The sequence below is a fragment of the Rana temporaria genome, chromosome 1 (genome assembly GCF_905171775.1).
Source record: "Rana temporaria chromosome 1, aRanTem1.1, whole genome shotgun sequence".
NCBI lineage: Eukaryota > Metazoa > Chordata > Amphibia > Anura > Ranidae > Rana > Rana temporaria.
The window spans coordinates 148,698,295-148,719,172 of NC_053489.1; the positions used below are offsets into that span (position 1 = coordinate 148,698,295).

A 20,878-nucleotide genomic window follows, 5' to 3' on the forward strand; every position below is an offset into this window, starting at 1 on the left:
TTGAATGACTTTGGAAAAATGTTGCAAAGAGGCTAAATCGAAATCTGTTTCTTATTGAGCAAGAAATATGATTAGCGTTGGGCAACCGTTTGTTTTGCTTATAGTGACATTAAACAATATCTTTATTTTCTAAAAATAATCCATTCACATGCACTACTTAGTGTTGCTAAACCCAGTAATATGAAAATAGTTCACCTTTTTGGATGATCTGTATACCATGGTTACATGATAAACTGCACATTTTCTTCAGTGCTGAGAGTTCAGGAAGGAGGAGATTTCCACTTCACCCTGTATGCACACCCACATGTGTGATATCAATATCATGTGACTTGGCTATCTCTGAGAACAAGTAACTTCTCTCCAGCAAAAAAGACACAACTGAGCATGTGGTGCAGGTCGGCTACTCTGCCTGTGTTAGCTGGCCTTCTCCAGATAGATATTGCAGGAGGGGGAGGATCTGTGCATACAGGATAAAACGGCTGTTTTACACAATGCAAAGGAATAACCCCTTAAGTTTCACAGTGTGTATAACAAGCATGCTATGCTGCATATACAAACTGATTTTACTGTTGAAGGTTTAGTAACACTTTAATGGCCCTGTAATCTATTTTTTTTTTTAACTATCAAATCATTTCTTACTGTGTTTTTCTGTCTCATTGTAATATCTTTTGAGCTCCTGAACCACTCCTTTTTCCCTTTTACTTACATTTTGTTTGAAATGAGTAATGCACTTTTGTTGCTGCCATATGCACTGCCCTATGCACACTACAAATTCATATTTTAGTTAATCTCAGGAGTGCAGTGCACCATGGAAATTTGAATGTAGACACTCTCTAACAGGAAGTTGGATCGCAGCAGCAAAAACAAAGGAATCTTGAATGTGGCAGGGAGAAATAGAAGGTGAATATAAAGAAATAAAATTGCGCCAACCCAAAAAATTATGTGATAAAATTAAACCACAGAAGGCAGCAATCGCATATTCTAACACAAGCATAAACAAAAAAGAAAAATTTGCGCCAACTTAAAAAATTATCAAAGTCCTTATGTAGAAAACATAAATAGTGAATAATGTCCAATAAATTAGATGAAATATTCAGGACAAACAGCACCCCAGTGCACTTACAAACTTGTGAGCCACCACCACATGGACTGAGGCTTACCAGAAGGTAGCTTAATACCAGCATTAATAGAATTCCAAAGCAGGATATCCCAGAGGTTGGTATCACAGCACAGGGTAAATCCTAATTCCGGCCAAACTACAGCTGATTGCGGGATCCACAGCGGAATATGACCAGAACACAGCGTGGGATACTCATCAGCGGCCGTATCATGCAGCCCAGCGGTAAACCATATGTAAGGAAGGAGACCGCAACATAGTGTAGTACCGTATAGAACAATTTATTAAAAAGATAAAAAACTACATACACAGGGATGTGAAAATCGAGCAGTATAAAACAAATGCCGGCCGGCATAAACAGGAGCCCTTCTTTCTGGCGTAAACGCGGTGACGTCACTGCACGTCGACCCAGACGCGTTTCGTCATACGTTGACCTTTTCAATGGGGTGCCCTTTTTAAGTTAACAGTACATTCTTGAATATATCTTTCTTTTTAAACCAGAGTTTAGTGTCCCTTTTTGAGTTTCAAAGAGTGCACTCCTGCTTTTCACAGTACTGAACGGAACCATGCCAAGTTTAATTGTTCCTGGCCCACTGGTCTGCACTCACACTGGGCTATAAGCTAGTGTCCCCAGGCACAATTATGACTCTGCCAGCCAGCCTGCAAAGATCTCTGCTAGTGTCCTCTGTGATATTTTGAGAGTTCTGTACTAAGGTATGGTTTTCACTCACACTGCTGCAAACTGTTTTAGACCATAAGTGAGCTGTGCCTGGGACCCCTCTCCTCTAAGGTCTCTGGTCCTGGGTGTGGAATGCTTAGCTATTCGGAACACCCACACTAAACAAACCAGAACAAAGGGGTGATTCATGCCCAGTCACAGTTAAAACTGCCAGTGTGAGTGCACCCTTAACAATATATAAAATACAGTGTGGAAAATAATTGTTTGATCCCCTGCAGATTGCCCACTTACAAATAAATGAAGGGTCTATAACCACTTCAGCCCCAGAAGGATTTGCCCCCTACCTGACCGGGCCATTTTTTGCGATACAGCACTGCATTGTTTTAACTGACAATTGCACGGTCGTGCGATGTTGTAACCAAACAAACCTTTTTTTCCCCCCACAAATAGAGCTTTCTTTTGGTGGTATTTGATCACCTCTGCGGTTTTAATTTTTTTCGCTATAAACAAAAAAAAGCGCGTACATTTTGAAAAAAAAAACACTATTTTGTACTTTTTGCTATATAATAAATATCCCAAAAAATAACTAAAACATGTCTATCAGTTTAGGCCAATATGTATTCTTCTACATATTTTTGGTAAAAAAAATTGCGATACGCATATATTGATGGGTTTGCGCAAAAGTTATAGTGTCTACAAAATAGGGTGATAGATTTATGGCATTTTTATTATTAATAATTTATTTTTTATTAGTAATAGCGGTGATGTGCAATTTTTTTATCAGGATTTCGGCGGACAGATCAGACACTTTTGATCAGAGCTAAAAATAGCCACTGATTACCGTATAAATGTCACTGGCAGGGAAGGGGTTAACACTAGGGGGCGATCAAAGGGTTTACTGTGTTCCCTAGGTGTGTTCTAACTGTGAGGGAGATGGGACTGACTAGGGGAGGAGACCGATCGGTGTTCCTATATACTAGGAACACACGACTTGTCTCTACTCCCCTGACAGGACGTGGATCAGTGTGTGTGTTTACACACACTAATCCACGTTCCTGCTCTGCCATGAGCGATCATGGGTGCCCGGTGGACATCGTGCCCGCCGGGCACATGTATCGGCTCCAGGGACACTGCGGGATCGTCTTAAAGGAGAGATGTATACCTATGGCGATTTGTGCAGCCATGCCAACCTACCACAGTGTAACTGTGGCAGCTGGACGGCTAGCGGTTAAACGATGGAGACAGAATATCAACCAAAAATCCAGAAGAAATGCATGATACAAATGTTAGAAATTGGGTTGCAGTTCAGTGAGTAAAATAAGTATTTGATGCCCAAGCAAAACATGACTTGGTACTTGGTGGAGAAACCCTTGTTGGCAAGCAGAGACCTTTGTTGTAGTTGGTTACCAGGTTTGCACACATCTCAGGATGGACTTTGGTCCACTCTTCTTTACTGATCTTTTCTACATACCGTATTTATCGGCGTATAACACGCACCCTAACTTTAAGAGGGAAGTTTCAGGAAAAAGAAATTCACAGCCCCCTGCGTATAACACACAGGTACAATTTACCCTCTATTTTCAGGGTAAAAAAGTGAGTGTTATACACCAATAAATACAGTAATTAAGTATTCTTGACCGATATTTGGCAGCTCAAAGTTTCAGCTCCCTCCCATAAATTTTCTATAGGGTCTGGAGACTGGCTAGGCCACTCCATGACCTTAATGTGCTTCTTCTTCAGCCACTCCTTTGTTGCCTTGGTGGTATGTTTTGGATCATTGTCATGCTGGAAGACCCACCTACAACCCTTCTTCAGTGTTCTGGTTCACATCCAAGTTTTTACAATACATGGCCCTGTCCATTGGCCCCTCAATGCGGCAAAGTCTGTCTATACCTTTAGCAGAGCAACCGCCCCAAAGCATGTTTCCACCTCCATGCTTGACTGTAGGGATGGTTTTCTTGGGGTTATAGTCAGCATTTGTCTTCCTCCAAACCTGGCTAGTCGAGTTGTTATTGACAAAGTGCTCAATTTTGGTCTCATCTGACAACAGCACTTTCTCCCGTTTACTTTTCTGAATCATTTAAATGTTCATTAGCAAACTTCAGGTGGCCTGTACATGTGCTTTCTTGAGAAGGAGGACCTTGCAGGTGCTGCAGAAGTTCAGTTTATGGAGGCGTATTGTGTTGCCAATGGTTTGTTTCGTGACTATGGTCCCAACTGACTTGAGATCATTCACAGGCTCCTCCTGTTTAGTTCTGGGTTGATCCCTCACCTTTCTCATGATCATCCTTACTTCATGAGGCGAAATCTTGCATTGAGATCCAGACTAAGGGCAATTGATGTGTTTTTTTTTTTTTTTTTTTTTACCATTTGCGAATAATTGTTCCAACAGTTGTCTCCTTCTCACCAAGTTTTTTGCTGGGGGTCTTGTAGCCCATTCCAGCTGTGTGCAGGTCTACAATCTTGCCCCTGATGTCCTTTGATAGCTCTTTGGTCTTGTCCATGATGGTGGGTTTAATTGGAAGAAGAGATTCTGTAGACAGGTGTCTTTTAACGAGTTGTCGTTAGGAGCACCTTCTTAGGGCTCTTTCACACGGAGCGGATCCGTATTGATCCGCCCCGTGTGTGTCCGTCTGCTCAGCGGGGATCATCCGTAAATCCCCGCTGAGCTGTCGGCTGACAGGGCGGTCCACGCACACTGTGCAGAGACCGCCCTGTCTTTCCTCCGCTCTCCCCTATGGGGAATTGGATGAATACGGACCGTGTGTCCGTATTCATCCGATCTGTTTTGCCAGACGGAAGAAAAATAGGGTTTTCTTCCGTCTGAAAAAGCGGAACTTTGCGGAGGCGGATGTTTGCGGACGTTAGCAGATGCTCAATCCGCGAACGTCTGCAATCCCATAGGGAAGCATTACAAGTCCGTAAACGGACTTGTAAAAAACGGACCGTTTGTCCGCCCGTGTGAAAGGGCCCTTAAATTGACAGGACTAATCTGTGTACCACATGAGCACATGCTGTAGCCAGTCTGTGGGAGCCAGAATTATTGTTGGAAATATTTATTTTACTCACTGAACTGCAACTTGTTTTATAACATTTGTATCGTGTTTTTTCAGGATTTTTGGTTGATATTTATCATTTAAAATACACCTATGATAATAATTATCAACCATTCATTTGGGCAAACTTTAAACATCTGCAGGGGATCAAATAATAATTTTCCCCACTGTATATAGAAAATATATAGCCGCCGTGTCATGTTTAAACTCTGCACATGTGCAGTACGTTCCCTCACCTGCTGCTGCAGAGAGCGCCTACTGTTTGAACGAGCCAGAACAGCCACTGTAGGTGCATTTCTAATGTCCAGCCCATCCTTCCATATGGAGCTATGTTGTGTGAGAGAGCTGTGCTAATCTCAGGACTGGATGGCTAGAAATACAAACTATTTGTCAGGTAAAACCACTCCCTTATGTCTTTTATTTGTTTATTAGTTATTTAGTTTGTCTACGGTTCAGCTTTAAAGGAGAAGTTACATTTTTAAAAATAAATAAATACATTTTTTTTTTTTTGCAAGTAAAAATGTGCATTTATTATTTTTTCTTTTTGGAGCTTGTAAAGCGTTGCACCAGTGTTCAGCAGATCGCTAGTGCTTTAACCACTTCCATACCAGGCACTTACGCACCTTCCTGCCCAAGCCAATTTTCAGCTTTCAGCACTGTCGCAATTTGAATGACAATTGCGCGGTCATGCTACCCTGTACCCAAATACAATTTTTATAATTTTGTTCCCACAAATAGAGCTTTCTTTTGGTGGTATTTGATCACCTCTGTGATTTTTAATTGTTTGCGCAACAACTAAAAAAAGACCGACATTTTTTTAAAACCTTTATTTTTTATTTTTTTCTGTAAATTTTTTTGGTAAATAAGTAAGTTTTCTTCTTCAATTATGGGCACCGATGAGGCGGCACTGATGGGCACCGATGAGGCGGCACTGATGGGCACCGATGAGGCGGCACTGATGGGCACCGATGAGGCGCCACTGATGGGCACCGATGAGGCGCCACTGATGGGCACCGATGAGGCGCCACTGATGGGCACCGATGAGGCGCCACTGATGGGCACTGATAGGTGCCACTGATAGGCGGCACTGATGGGCACTCATAGGCGGCACTGGGCACTTATGGGTGGCACAGATGGGCACTGATAGGTGGGCACTGAGCATAGATGGACACTGAGGGGTGGCACTGATGGCATTGCTGGGCATCATTTCAGTCAGTGCCCATGTTGCCAGTCAGTGCCTATTTGTGGGCACTGGCATCGATTGTGTTCGATTTTTTGCCTATATTTTTCTCTATTGAGCACCGGGGGGCACTCCCTGGTGGTCCAGTGTTGGCATCCGAGGGGGGCTGCGCTAATAAAGAATCAGCGTGAACCCCCCTCCTGTCAGGAGAGCCGCCGATCGGCTTTCCTCTACTCACGTCTATCAGATCAACGGCTCTTCCTGTTTACATCGTGATCAGCCATGATTGGACACGGCTGATCACGTGGTAAAGAGCCTCCGCCGGAGGCTCTTTACCGAGATCGGAGATGCAGGGTGTCAGACTGACACCCCGCATCACCGATCGCCGCGCTGCGCGCCCCCCCCGGCCACACGCTGGCATGTAATCCTGCAGGACGTCAATAGACGTCCAGTCAGGATTACAGAACCACTTCCCGGGACGTCAATTGACTATTGACCGGGCGGGAAGTGGTTAAAAATCTCCTGCAGACCTGTCATCGTATCTGTACATTCCATACAGCCAAGCGGATACACTGACAGGAAGAATCAATGATCTACCACGGCTCTCCACAGCGATGTGGTAGTCCCTTTTGAGAGCTACAACCTGACTGTATCAAAGAATGTCGGGGCTTGTAGTTCATTCACACACAAAGCTGTGTAAATGAATGACACGGCATGGCCATGCTGATTTCAAGAACTGATCACTAGTGCGGGGGACTTCTCCCCTGGAGTGCTATCACACAGAGAGGTGAATCGGAGAGCAGCTGCAGCATTGGGAACATGTTGCACCCTAAAAAAAGGTGGAACATGTTCTCAAAGGTAAACCTATTCTTTAATAGAAATGTGTGCATGATCTTATCCATCAGATAGTGAAGTAAAAACGTTGCTTATTAATCCATACCCACCCACAGTCCGTATGTTAACTAACATTCCCCAGCACAATGTGTTAAATACCTCCATAAATTATTAAATATCCTGCCTTTTGAGAGCCACCAGACAGTATTTTGCATGGCTGATGGCTCAGAATTCAGGTTTTTATTGATCGCTCCAGGATCCTTGTTCCTTGCTACAAGCTTCAGGTAGACAGAAACGCAGGAGGAAGCTCCTCACAGGAAGCGGACAGCAGTAAATTCTGACAGCGGTTAGAGGCCTTTCCCCACTCTATACAAACCTAAGAAAAAAAAAATGTGGTTATAACTTCTCAGCTGATGAAAAGATTCAATATGAATTTTTGTATTTTATGTCCATCACACATATCTATTTGATTGTTTCTCTGCCCTCACTTAAAGTTCTGTTGTGTCTCTCTAGAGGAAACCACCGTGAGCTTTCCAGACACAATAAGAGCTGTGAACTTTGCAGTAGCTGTAAGATGCTATGTTGGCTGCAGGGTGTAACAATTTGTTACATGGCTTTTCAAATGTTCTGTCTTAGTTTTGCCGACGCTGACATTCTATGCATTAACGTGAAAAAACATCTGTCGATTACCAGCCCCCCCCCCATTTTACATAACTGAGCCCTGGAAAGTCCAGCATCACGAACGCGCTCGATCTTTGCCCGGGCTATTCATTGGATAGAATGATAGCAGCGCAGCCATTGGCTCGCGCTGCTGTCAGATCCAATGACGCTGGCGGCGTGGGACGGACGAGTCATACACTCGGCAGCTATGTACGCCGAGTGTATAACACGGGAGCGCACCCGCAAGGTAACCCCCTCGGGAGAGAGCTTCCCAGAGGGATTTAGCTATAGGGGGGAGGAACCGAGAGAGCTGCCGAGGGACCCCAGAAGAGGATGATTGGTGCCACTCTGTGCAAAACAAGATGCACAGTGGAGGTAAGTATGATATGTTTGTTTAAAAACAAAACAAAAAACTGAACCTTTACAATCCCTTTAACCACTTCCCACTCGGCCTATAGCAGAATGACGGGCAGGCGGTGGTTCTGTTATCCTGACCGGGCATCATATGACGTCCAACAGGATAACTGCCCCCGTGATGGGCGTGCAGTGCGGCGATTTATGGTGCAACGTGCCAGTCTGATGCACCGCTACATCTATCTCGGTAAAGAGCCTCTGACAGAGGCTCTTTACTACATAATCAGCCGTGTCCAATCGCGGCTGATCACGATGTGAACAGGAAGAGCCATCTATTGGCTTTTCCTTGATCACGTCTGACAAACGCGAGTAAAGGAGAGCCGATCGGCGGCTCTCCTGACAGGGGGTGTCTGCGCAAAAAAAAAAAAAAAAGCATTTTAATGGTGTTTTAGTGAAAAAATCTGCAATAAATTGTGCACTTTATAGGTAGAGTTTTATAGGATGGAGTTCAGCTTAAGACTAGTAGCTAGATTCAGGTAGGCAGGCTTATCCTTGCGGCGGCGTAGTGTATCGTGTTTACACTACGCCGCCGTAAGTTAGCGAGGCAAGTACATGATTCACAAAGTACTTGCCTGCTAAATTACGGTGGCGTAGCGTAAATCGGCGGGCGTAATGGCGCCGAATTCAAAATAGGCTGAGGGGGCGTGTTTTATGTTAATTTGGGTTGACCTGATGTGATTGACGTTTTTTTGGAACGGCGCATGCGCTGTCCGTGTACATATCCCAGTGTGCATTGCGGCTAAGTACGCCGCACGGTCCTATTGGTTTTGACGTGGACGTAAATGACGTAAATCCCTATTCACGGACGACTTGCGCAAACAACGTAAAAGTTTAAAATTTCGAAGCGGGAACGACGGCCATACTTAACATTACTATTCCAGCTATTTGATGGAATAACTTTAGGCCTGATAATGCGTTATGTAAACGGCGTATCTGTACTGCGTCGGCCGGGCGTTCGTTCGTGAATAGGCGTATCTAGTGATTTACATATTCTATGCCGACCGCAATGGAAGCGCCACCTAGCGGTCAGCCTAAAAATTACACTTTAGGATACGATGGTGTAAGACACTTACACCGCTCGTATCTGAGCCTAATTTAGCATATCTGGTTACCAGAATACGCTTAAATTAGCGCCTGCGCTCATTCAGACTTAGGCTGGTGTATCTACTGTTACGCCAGCCTAAGTTTTTCTGAATCCACCTATAGGTTTACATTTGTGCACTGCAGCATCCCTTTTGCAGGCGTGTGGTGTCATAATTATTAATGGCACCCCAAGACAGCATGCTAACGCGCACGCTTTTGCGGTGCATCCAACTACTTGATGACAAAGTACCATGTGTTTTGGAGCGGTCATGAACGTATTTGTGGAAATTAAATGAATCGGCTGCCCTAAACGTGATGTGCAAAATCGCCCACAAAACACACGTGCAGTGTTGCACCTGCATAGGTGTGAAGAACTTCTTACATGCAGAGGTGCGCACAGTACATTTCCATTCACAGATGGGGGGTGAACTTGACTACAACTGCACAGGTAGAGCACAGATGAGCTGCGCCTGTCAAACGCGTTATTGGGAAGTTGGTGGAGGGGGTTTGGATGTGGCAAGAGGGGCCAGCAGGCTCTTTACAAGAACCTGTCTTTTGGCCTGCTCACAGTTGCAACCCCATGTTCCTATGCCAATGCTTACATACTTGTAGGTAGGTGGGGGACCAAGCTTGACTTTTACAGGAACTGTTGACATTTCCATATGTTAGTTGCTTGTATCTCTGGCCCACTGACGTCCTTTTCTCTTCATTGCATGCAGACACTTAGTACGTGCAATCTTTGCCTTTCTTCATATTTATTGTGTTGTTTTTAATATCATAATTCATATTGTTTCTGTCTTTTGAATAAAGTGTATTGAAAAGTGCAGCTGGCTAAATTAATATACCGTATTTATCGGCGTATACCGCGCACCTTTTTCCCCCGAAAATAGGGGGGAAATCCCGGGTGCGCGCTATACGCCGATAGCATACCTCGGAGGAGAAGGAGGGGGACGAGCGCCCGCGGGAAATCACCAAACTGTCATCTCTTCTCGGCTCTCGCGTCTCACACGCACAGTCCCGCCTCCGCCACCAGCATTGGACCAGTGTTCTGTCTGTCACTGAAGATGGTCCAATGCCGATGGCGGGACTGTGCGTGTGTGACGTAGAGCCGAGTGGAGATGACGGCTCTGTGATTTCCCGCGGTGATTTCCGGCGGGCGCTCGTCCTCCTCCTTCGCTTCCGAGGTACTGTATGCTGCATAGTTTTAAATAGCAGAGATTTAAATAGGAGGGAGCCCGCACACGCACACTGAAGCATTGAGCTAGCAGAGTGGATTTAAGTAACAGCCTGATGCACAAATTCAGTCAGACCCAGCTGAAAGTGGTGAACTGTGGGAGACATCTCACTTGGTGTTAGTGGTTTTTGCCTCTTTCATTTTCATTTTGTAAGTGTGGTTTTAACATTTAATAAAGGGATTATTCCTTTTTATAAGGAGAGCACTATCTTTTGTTCTTTGTATCCTTTTATATGGCTGGATATATATCATTTTGGAGCTGACCAGTTGAGAGGCAAGAGCCTGTAATCTGCTTTGTAGCTGGTCCCAAAAGGTTCACAAAAAAATAGTTTTTCCTGAAAATTCCCTCTTAAAATTGGGGTGCGCGTTATACACCGGTGCGCGTTATACGCCGATAAATACGGTACCTGTGCAGACAATTAAATAGTACATATGTAACTCTTCTGTAGTTTCTAGCGATAAAACATATTGGCTGGTTGCATATAAATATTTTCTAGATTTGTGGCACTACCGGAATTGTGCCAGTATGTTTTCTTTTTGTATTATGTATACCCTCTGGATATCTGCAGAACTTTAATTTAGCAGCTCATAGGCCCAAAATTGAGCCGTTTTAAAAGAAATCCACTTCAGCAGGTTTTATTATCCAGAGAAAGAGAATAGTGAAATTCATTTTATCAACCAATCCTGACTTTATGGGGCAAATGAGTGCAGATTCCCTAATTAAACTTCGATACGTAGTCTTTATTTAAATAGTTTATCCACTCAAGAATGTTATTTTTGCATTGTAAAACGGAGTGCCAAAGTTATTTCAGATAATTGTGTTTCCATCTGCTATTAATACAGCGGCTAAATCTGCTGTTTCCAGGTCACATAAACATAAAGCATTCTTCGAAATCCATATCCGTTTCATGCACATAGAATCGCGGCTACTTAACCTCTTGGCGGCATTCTGTGGTTGCCGTTTCATTTATTCCAGTAAATTGGGTAATAAAAGCGTTATTTGCAGGGTTGTGCTTTACAACAAGGTTGATGTGGGAGGCACTGCCATAAGCTATCACACTTATGCCAGTCTAAGCGTGCTCAGCAGAAGATAAGTAGTAACTGCTGGCTAATTAAATGCACTTGAGTAATGTCACCATACTTTTTATCCCCAACAGCTACACTTTGTAGACCACTCAGATCTTGCATGCCGTTTTTAGGGGATGTCGTTATGATCAAACTGCATTTCTTCTGAACGTGTGTATTTCCCATTACTACAAGTCTGTTAAAGGGGTCTACTAGAGTGCATGAAAACTGATGCCTCTCATACAACCCAGAACACCAAACACTCTTCTAATTACTAGGTATTGTGCATTGCAAATATTCTGCCGCCAATTAAAGAGACTGTTGCGTTGCCTATTCAGTATCCCACGCCGATCCAGTTCTTCTTCAGAGCCATCGCAAATACCCAGTGCGTCTAGATATGGAGTAGCCTGTGACCACCTCCTCCTACCAGGATACATTATTTGAGTTGGAGTTTTTTTTTTTTAAAACCCCACTTTCTTTTGGAGGTATTTAATAAGATTTTTTTTTTTAATTCTTTTCTATATACAGTATCTCTCAAGTGAGTACGCCCCTTACATTTTTTTAAAATATTTTATTATATCTTTTCATATGACAACACTGAAGAAATTAGTAGTGCGTGTACAACTTGTATAACCATGTAAATTTGCGGTCCCCTCAAAATAACTCAACACGCAGCCATTAATGTCTAAACCGCTGGCAACAAAAGAGAGTACACCCCTAAGTGAAAATGTCTTTCTTGTACATCATCTTTAGCAAAGGCTTCCTCCTGGGACGAGAGCCATGCAAACCAATTTGATGCAGTGTGTGGTCTGAGCACTGACAGGCTGACCCCACACCCCTTCAACCTCTGTAGCAATGCTGGCATCTACATCTATTTCCCTAGGACAACCTGGATATGATGCAGAGCACATGCACTCAACTTTTTGAGTCGACCATGGCCAGGCCTGTTCTGAGTGGAACCTGTCCTGTTAAACCACTGTATGGTCTTAGCCACCGTGCTTCAGCTCAGTTTTAGAGTCTTAAGCTTCTTATAGCCTAGACAATCTTTATGTAGAGCAACATTTTTTTTTTCAGATCCTAATGCCGCGTACACACGATCGTTTTTCGGCTTGTAAAAAATGACTGTGTGGGCGCTCCAGAGCATTTTTCACGATGTAAAAAATAGCCATTAAAAATTTAGAACATGCTCTGATTTTTCACAACGTTTTTAACGTTGTTGTTTTTAACGTCGTAAAAAATGGTGGTGTGTGGGCTTTAATGACGTGAAAAAAACGCGCATTCTCAGAAGCAAGTTGAGGTGGGAGCGCTCGTTCTGGTAAAACTAGCGTTCGTAATGGAGTAAGCACATTCACGCTTTTCAGTCTGTTACAGCGTGATGAATCGTCTTTTACTAACACAAAATCGGCAAAAGCAGCCCCAACAGTGGCGCTATCTGAATGGAACTTCCCCTTTATAGTGCCGTTGTACGTGTTGTACGTCACCGCGCTTTGCTAGAGCATTTTTTTTTCACGATCGTGTGTAGGCAAGGCCGTTTTAACGATCGAGTTGAAAAAAAAATTGTTTTTTCTAGACCATTAAAAATGTAATTTTTTTTTTACAACACGAAAAACGGTCATGTAAACGCGGCATCAGAGTTCCTTGCCATGAGGTGTGCCATGTTTAACTTTCAGGGACTAGTATGATAGAGTGAGAGCGATAACACCAAATTTAACACACCTGCTCCCCATTCACACCAGAGACCTTGTAACACTAACGAGTCACATGACACCAGGGAGAGAGAATTGCTAATAGGGCCCAATTTGGACATTTTCACTGTGGGGTGTACTCACTTTTGTTGCCAGCGGTTTAGACATTAATGGCTGTGTGTTGAGTTATTTTGAGGGGACAGAAAATTTACACTGTTATACAAGCTGTACACTCACTACTTTACAATGTAGCAAAGTGTAATTTCTTCAGTGTTGTCACATGAAAAGATCTAATAAAATATTTACAAAAATGTGAGGGGTGTACTCGCTTTTGTGAGATTATGTGTGTGTGTGTGTGTGTGTATGCATGTATGTATATATGTGTATGTATGCATGTATGTATATATGTGTGTATGTGTGTGTATGTATATATAATATATATATATATATATATATATATATATATATATATATATATATATACACACACACACAGTTGTATTCAAAATTATTCAACCCCCACTGAAATTGATTGTTTTGGCCAGTTTGACATTGATTTTGATCATTCAGTCATCCTGCTTACAATTAAATCAAAGAGGCACGTGTAGGCCAGACAAATATAACATAACATTTATAATGAAGTAACCACAAATGTCTTTTCTGTGCTCACATCATTATCAGTTTTATTCAACCCCCAAGTGACATTTAATCTTAGTACTTAGTACAACATCCTTTTACAGTTTTATAACAGCTTTTAAACGTGAAGCATAGCTTGACACAAGTGTCTTGCAGCGATCTACGAGTATCTTCGCCCATTCGTCATGGGCAAAAGCCTCCAGTTCAGTCACATTCTTAGGCTTGCGCACTGCAACTGCTTTCTTTAAGTCCCACCAGAGGTTCTCAATCGGATTTAAGTCTGGTGACTGCGATGGCCACTCCAAAATGTTCCAGCCTTTAATCTGCAACCATGCTCTAGTGGACTTGGAGGTATGCTTGGGATCATTGTCCTGTTGAAAGGTCCAACGTCTCCCAAGCCTCAGGTTTGTGACGGACTGCATCACATTGTCATCCAATATCTCCTGGTACTGAAGAGAATTCATGGTACCTTGCACACGCTGAAGCTTCCCTGTACCTGCAGAAGCAAAACACAGCCAAAGCATGATTGACCCCCCGCCATGCTTCACAGTAGGCAAGGTGTTCTTTCCATCATAGGCCTTGTTCTTCCTCCTCCAAACATAGCGTTGATCCATGGGCCCAAACAGTTCTAATTTTGTTTCATCAGTGCACAGAACACAATCCCAAAACTTCTGTGGTTTGTCCTCATGACTTTTGGCATACTGCAGTCGACTCTTCTTATTCTTTGGAGACAGCAAGGGGGTGCGCCTGGGAGTTCTGGCATGGAGGCCTTCATTACGCAGTGTGCGCCGTATTGTCTGAGCAGAAACTTCAGTACCCACATCTGACAGATCTTTTCTCATTTCATCAGCAGTCACAAGGGGACTTTTCTCCACTCTACGCTCCAGGTAGCGCACAGCAGTCGAAGTCGGCATCTTCTTTCTGCCACGACCAGGTAGCGTTTCAACAGTGCCCTTTGCCTTGAATTTGCGAATGATGCTTCCTATGGTGTCAACATCTTTGCAATCTTCTTATAGCCATTGCCCTTCCTGTGAAGAGTAATCACCTCTTCTCTTGTCTTCCCGGACCATTCTCTTGACTTCCCCATGTTTGTAACCACACCAGTAAATGTCTAGAAGGAGCTGAGTATCACAGTCATTTTAAAGCTGCCTAATTGGTGCTTATTAGGCTTTATTGCTGCTCCCTGACAGCCACAGGTGTTTTCAATACCTGATTGAAAACACTTCAATGAACCTCTGTTCTTCAGAGTGGTATAAATAATTGTGTAAATGAAGAATTCACAAAATAAACATTTACTACTGTATTACAAAACCAATTGATGTCATTTTAGTTGCATATGGTTTTTTAGGAAGTCCTTGTAGGATTTCATTCTGAATACAATTACAAATGTACACTAAATTCCCTAAAACCCTTTACAGCATTGAGGGGTTGAATAATTTTGAACACAACTGTATATGTGTGTGTGTGTGTGTGATGTGATATATATATATATATATATATATATATATATATATATATATATATGTGTGTGATCCTTTACTCCTGGGTACAGGGCGTGATAATGCACAGTGAGAGCTGATCGGTAAGTACGGCTGACTCAATGTCCGTTGGCAGCCGCCAATCGTTCGGTACACAGGAAGACCGAGGGAGGTTAGAGCCGACTACAGTTTCCATTTTCCATACTGTACTCTGTAATTACAGTTCATCCACTCTGGGTCTCCACTCTGAGACATTTTTCTAGCACATCAGGGTGATGGGCACCCTACACTTCTAGGTTTTAGGTATGCTACCGCAAATTTGACAAATTGTCTCTTTTAGTTTGGTGTTATTTAAATGACTATAATCTCCGATTTTGTATGCCGATACTAAGGTTGGCCGGCAGACTGGAGTAAGGAGAGCCAGAAGACCACTCTCTCATTTGATCAGAGCAGATACTATGCTTTACTATGAAAGTGCAGGACTTTTGTCCTGCCCGCATCACTGCTACTCTTTTTTTTCTATTGTTGCTACTAAAAATGGCGATCAACCATTCAACATGGCAAGCGTTCAACTGCTTTAAACATGGTTTAAGGCACACAGGCGATTTTAACGTGTTACTAGACAGAAATATTGTTGATACTGGGATATCTCAGTTCTTTGGGAAAAAAAGCTGCGTTATATACACGTGAATCACTGTATATGTGCTGCATTGTTCCAGCAGCGGGGTTGGGGTGAAATTCATGACATAATCCAAATGTGTGGTGAATTGAATGCTCATCGTTCTCAATAGGAAATCTGCCGATCTGTGGCCACCTTTTGCTGTCAAAGACTCGGCCAGCCATTAATGCAACAACCAGATGGCTGCGCTTAGTCATCAAAGCTTTTGCTAATGCTAGAATGTTCTAGTCTTTTTAAACTGTTTGGTCATCTTTTCTAGGACCAAATGACAAACTCTTGATCCTTATTTTAGAACCCACAACTAATACAGGCATACCCCGCTTTAAGTACACTCACTTTACATACACTCGCGAGTAAGGACATACCCCCGAGTGTAAAGTGCCTTACAAGTACTGTACAGACATTTTGCAGCAGCAGTAGAAGGAGCTGAAGCTTCGTAGCCCGCCCTGTTCCAGTGTGCCCCTGACACCCCCACTACAGCCCCTGAGACCTCAACTACAGATCCTGACACCCCAAATACAGCCCCTGACCCCCTACTACACCCTAGAAGTGAAAAAAGGTATTGTTTCACTTTAAGTACATTTTTTGTTTTACATACATGCTCTGGTCCCATTGTTTACTTAAAAGTGGGGTATGCCTGTACTTCCCCTTTCTATATCTGCACCCATATATGTTTTTTTTATATATGGTATATATTTCCAAGCTTGAGGAGGCAGGTACCTATGCATTGATCTGCTTCAGTCCTCCTTATTGTCCCCATACGTTTGTCAGATAAAACCGAAAATAAGAGACAAATAAATAAAAAATTAGTAGCTTCTCTTCCCCCCCCCCTCTCCCCAACAGATAAACCATGCATGTTTTGCTGACCTGGTATAGGTTGGACAACTAATAGCGGTAACAGCAATTAGGTATGAAATGTTTTACTAATTATACTGCTGATATAGGGGTCATCCTAAGGTTAAACCACTTCAGTTCAGTTCTGCACAAAGCTATTGTATTCCTTTTTAAATGAACTCTACATTTTTAAATACATACAATCATTTTGCTGTATTTATCCCCACCAGTGGCTTTATTTTTTTGTTCCAGGCATTCAAAACCAATTTCTCACTGCACTTTTAGTACAAATCCATTTTCTAGCTAAGTATCAGGGTCATAATCATTTATTTCATGCACTAAACTTCACTATCCTATATCATATTTTTTCTTCACTGCTATCCTTTGAGTCTCTGGAAAAATCCATTTATTTGTTTTTCTATCTTTCATGTCTATATGTGTATTGCAGTCTCTTGTTTATGATTATTAATTCTTCTGACGTGACCAAGGGAGATCTTGCTGTATTATTGTGATCATAGATTTACCCATAAGGCACTTGTTTTTGAAGAGGTTTAAAACTGTAGACTGTCAGATCTAATCAGTAAAACGTAGAGCCAATTGCAAAGTGCCACCATTCAGAATTAATATTTTGGAGATATATGTTTGGTTTAAAAAGTTGGTTGATAATGAACATCATGTGTGCCCAAAATATAAAAAATGTCAACTAAATCTCCAATTTAAAAATACAGGAAAGTACTAAATGAAATTCACTAAAGTATAACTGAAAGATATACAGTTATGTGAAAGTATTTGCCCCCTTTCTGATTAAATTATTTTTTTGCATATTTGTCACACTTAAATGGCTCAGATCATCCGACTAATTTTATTATTACACAAAGATAACCCGAGTAAATACAAAATGCAGTTTTTAAATGATGGTTTCATTTATTAAGGCAAAAAAGCTGTCCAAACCTGCCTGGCTTTATGTGAAAAAGTAATTGCCCCCAAACCCTAATAACTGGTTGTGCCACCCTTGGCGGTAACAACTGCAATCAAGCATTTGTGATAACTGCCATTGAGTCTTTCACATTGCTGTGGAGCAATTTTGGCCCATTCTTCTTTGCAGAATTATTTTAATTCCGCCACATTGGAGGGTTTTCCAGCATGAATGGCCTGTGTAAGGTCATGATACAGCATCTCTATTAGATTTAAGTCCGGGCTTTGACTAGGCCACGCCAAAACCTACATTTTGCTTTGTTTGAACCATTTGGAGGTGGACTTGCTGTTGTGTTTCGGATCATTGTCCTGCTGCATAACCCAAGTGCACTTGAGCTTGAGGTCACAAACTGATGGCCGGACATTCTCCTTTAGGATTTTCTGGTAGAGCTCAGAATTCATGGTTCCATCAATTATGGTAAGTCGTCCAGGTCCTGAAGCTGCAAAGCAGCCCCAGACCATCACACTACCACCACTATGTCAGACTGTTGGTATGATCTTGTTATGAAATGCTGTATTAGTTTTATGCCAGATGTAACAGGACACACATCTTCCAAAAAGATGATTTTTTGTCTCATCAGTCCACAGAATATTTGCCTAGAAGTCTTGGGGATAATCAATATGTTTTTTGGTAAATGTGAGATGAGTGTTTGTGTTCTTTTTGGTCAGCAGTGGCTTTGGCCTTGGAACTCTCCCATGGATTCCATTTTTGCCTAGTCTTTCTTATTGTTGAATCGTGAACACTGATCTTACCTGAGGCAAGTGAGGCCTGCAGTTCTTTTGATGTTCTGGGTTCTTTTATGACCTCCTGGATGAGTCGTCATCATGCTCTTGGAGTAATTTTTGTAGGCCAGCCACTCCTGAGAAGGTTCACCACTGCTTCAATGTATCTCTATTTGTGGATAATGGCTCTCGCCGTGTTTGACTGGAGTTCCAAAGCCTTAGAAATGGCTTTGAAACCCTTTTTAGAACGATACATGTTTGGTTCAAATCTGTTCTTGATTTTTTTTTTTTAGATTGTAGCATGATGTCAGACAGCTTCTATTTATGTGATTTCTTGATTCAACAGGTCTGGCAATAATCAGGCCTGGGTGTGGTAAGTGAAATTTAACACTGCTTTCCTAAAAATTGTAGTTAATCAATTGCTTTTTCGCATAGGACCACGCAGGTTTGAGCAGCTTTTTTCCCTAATACATAAATATAAAAACTGCATCCTGGATTTACTCGGGTTATCTTTGTATATTGTTCAAATTAGTTTGATCTTAATTATTAAAAAAAAAAAAAAAAAAAAATCAGGAAGAGGGCAAATACTTTTTCACAGCACTGTAGCTTAAGTGTAGCGTATCTAGATTTGCCATCTCATGAAGTAAGCGGTTATATGATATACACTCTATGCTTCAGTAAATAGTGTACAGATAATACCAATATGTAGAGGTGAAGCCTGAGGGGGACATCTAAAAGAAAATTAGGGACACCGATGGTGTTGCATCCACCCAGCGAATTACCTAGCAGATGACACAAGTGACCCCCACATGGGTAATTATGCTGCCATACATCTATATTTCTTATCTTTCCAATTCCGCCATCACAACATTGAGCCAACTTTTACCTTGAATATGATTACCACCTGTGTGCATGCAGAACCGACCAACAGCGGAAGTCTGCACAGAAGGAGTTTCCTTAAATGCCCTGGGGATTCTCTGGTGTGCAACCACGAAACACGTAATTGTATCAACACACCTGACAGTAGTTTTTTTCATGATATACAAGTCTACTGATATACCAAGAATTGCACATGTTTTTAATGTCACTTCAACTTTGTTCTATAAAGCTTCTAATATGTTTTATATGAATATTTGGTGTAATCTATTTGATGATATTAAAATACTTGAACGCCCTGGCATTCCTTTTCCTTTTTGAGTGCTATTTTCTACACAGCAGCAAATATAGCCTTACTAGCTGAATACCCGGCGTTGCCTGGTCTTCCTATCTTAACCTTTTGGGGAGGAAAATCATAGTAATATAAATATACCCATCTTTAATATAAGGGTGTAGGTAAGGGTTAATTTAACTGTCATATATTTTTATTTGGCATATAAGTAATATGTGTACCAGGTATTATTGAAATATCTCCAGGCGTACAGAAGTTATGTGGGAACATACATTTCCCATTGATTTGCATGGGACTTTAAACAAAAACCCCGACCCTCACAAATGGGTAGTTTAAGTGGACATATAAGTAACATGTGTGCCAAGTTTCATGTTAATATCTTTAGCCGTTTGGACGTGATGCTGGAGCATACATACACACACACACGTTGAGTTTTATATATATATAGATAAGTCCTACCAAATGCTTTTGACTGCCTACCTCTCTGGACAATCATAGTGGACAGTCATCAGTTCCCCGGTCTACCCAGATTAGATTTCTGCTGCTCCTGAGACAGACATTTCTAAGCTTTACATGTACACACGCAATCTGGGACTTGCATGTGTACTCTGCTAACTTTATTTTCACCCCCACCTACCCTAGATAAGACATAACCTTCAGGGGTAGACAACCAAAATGAAGATCAGTTGTGGCAGAACAATGGATGTATAGATTTTACTTGCTTCTGGTACCTTTTAGGCCACTGGTGATCAACTTTTGAGGTTTAGAGCACCTCAGGTAATACGCATTCTGGGGAATTAACAAAGATTGCTGTGACATTATAATGGTGCAGGAAACTGTCATAAGTGGTGTGCTACATTAACAGAGCAAATGGAGCTATTTTCAGGTCCATCTGTGCCACCTGTGTTTGCGTCTATTTTATAGTATAACGGGAACTAATACAGGTCTGTACTCGATTAACAGAAGGAATACGGCAGTTACAGCAAATTCCTGCCAGGCCTGACCTTGTTATAGGGGATGTGGGCTCTCTGCAGACAGCCCACATCCCTCTCTGCTTGTGCAGTTATTACACAGCATGAGCAAAAAAAGCACAGGATTAGCGCCCTGCTCCTCCCTCTGCATAGGGGGCTGGGACAGCAGAGGGATCGGACCATGTAGCTCTATCCCAGTTCTCTGTCCTGTGTGTTGTGCCTGCCACAGAACAAAGAACTGATTGCTCCCAATTAGGAAAGTGGTTTGTAGGCCCTTTTGGTATTTAGCGGCAGCAGCAGTTCCATGTTTTAAATTCAGAAGAGTTGTACAAGCTCTGTTAATTCCTCCCCAATATATGCTGTGCTACAGAAGACTGCTACAGAAAACAGTCGTATAGCAGGATATA

General features: G+C 42.2%; 1 protein-coding gene across 2 annotated transcripts in view; it reads left to right on the plus strand.

The window, feature by feature from the left end:
• HSD17B4 (hydroxysteroid 17-beta dehydrogenase 4) overlaps window positions 1-20,878 on the plus strand; it is a 427,477-nt gene that overhangs the window by 252,781 nt on the left and 153,818 nt on the right. The window lies entirely within an intron of this gene.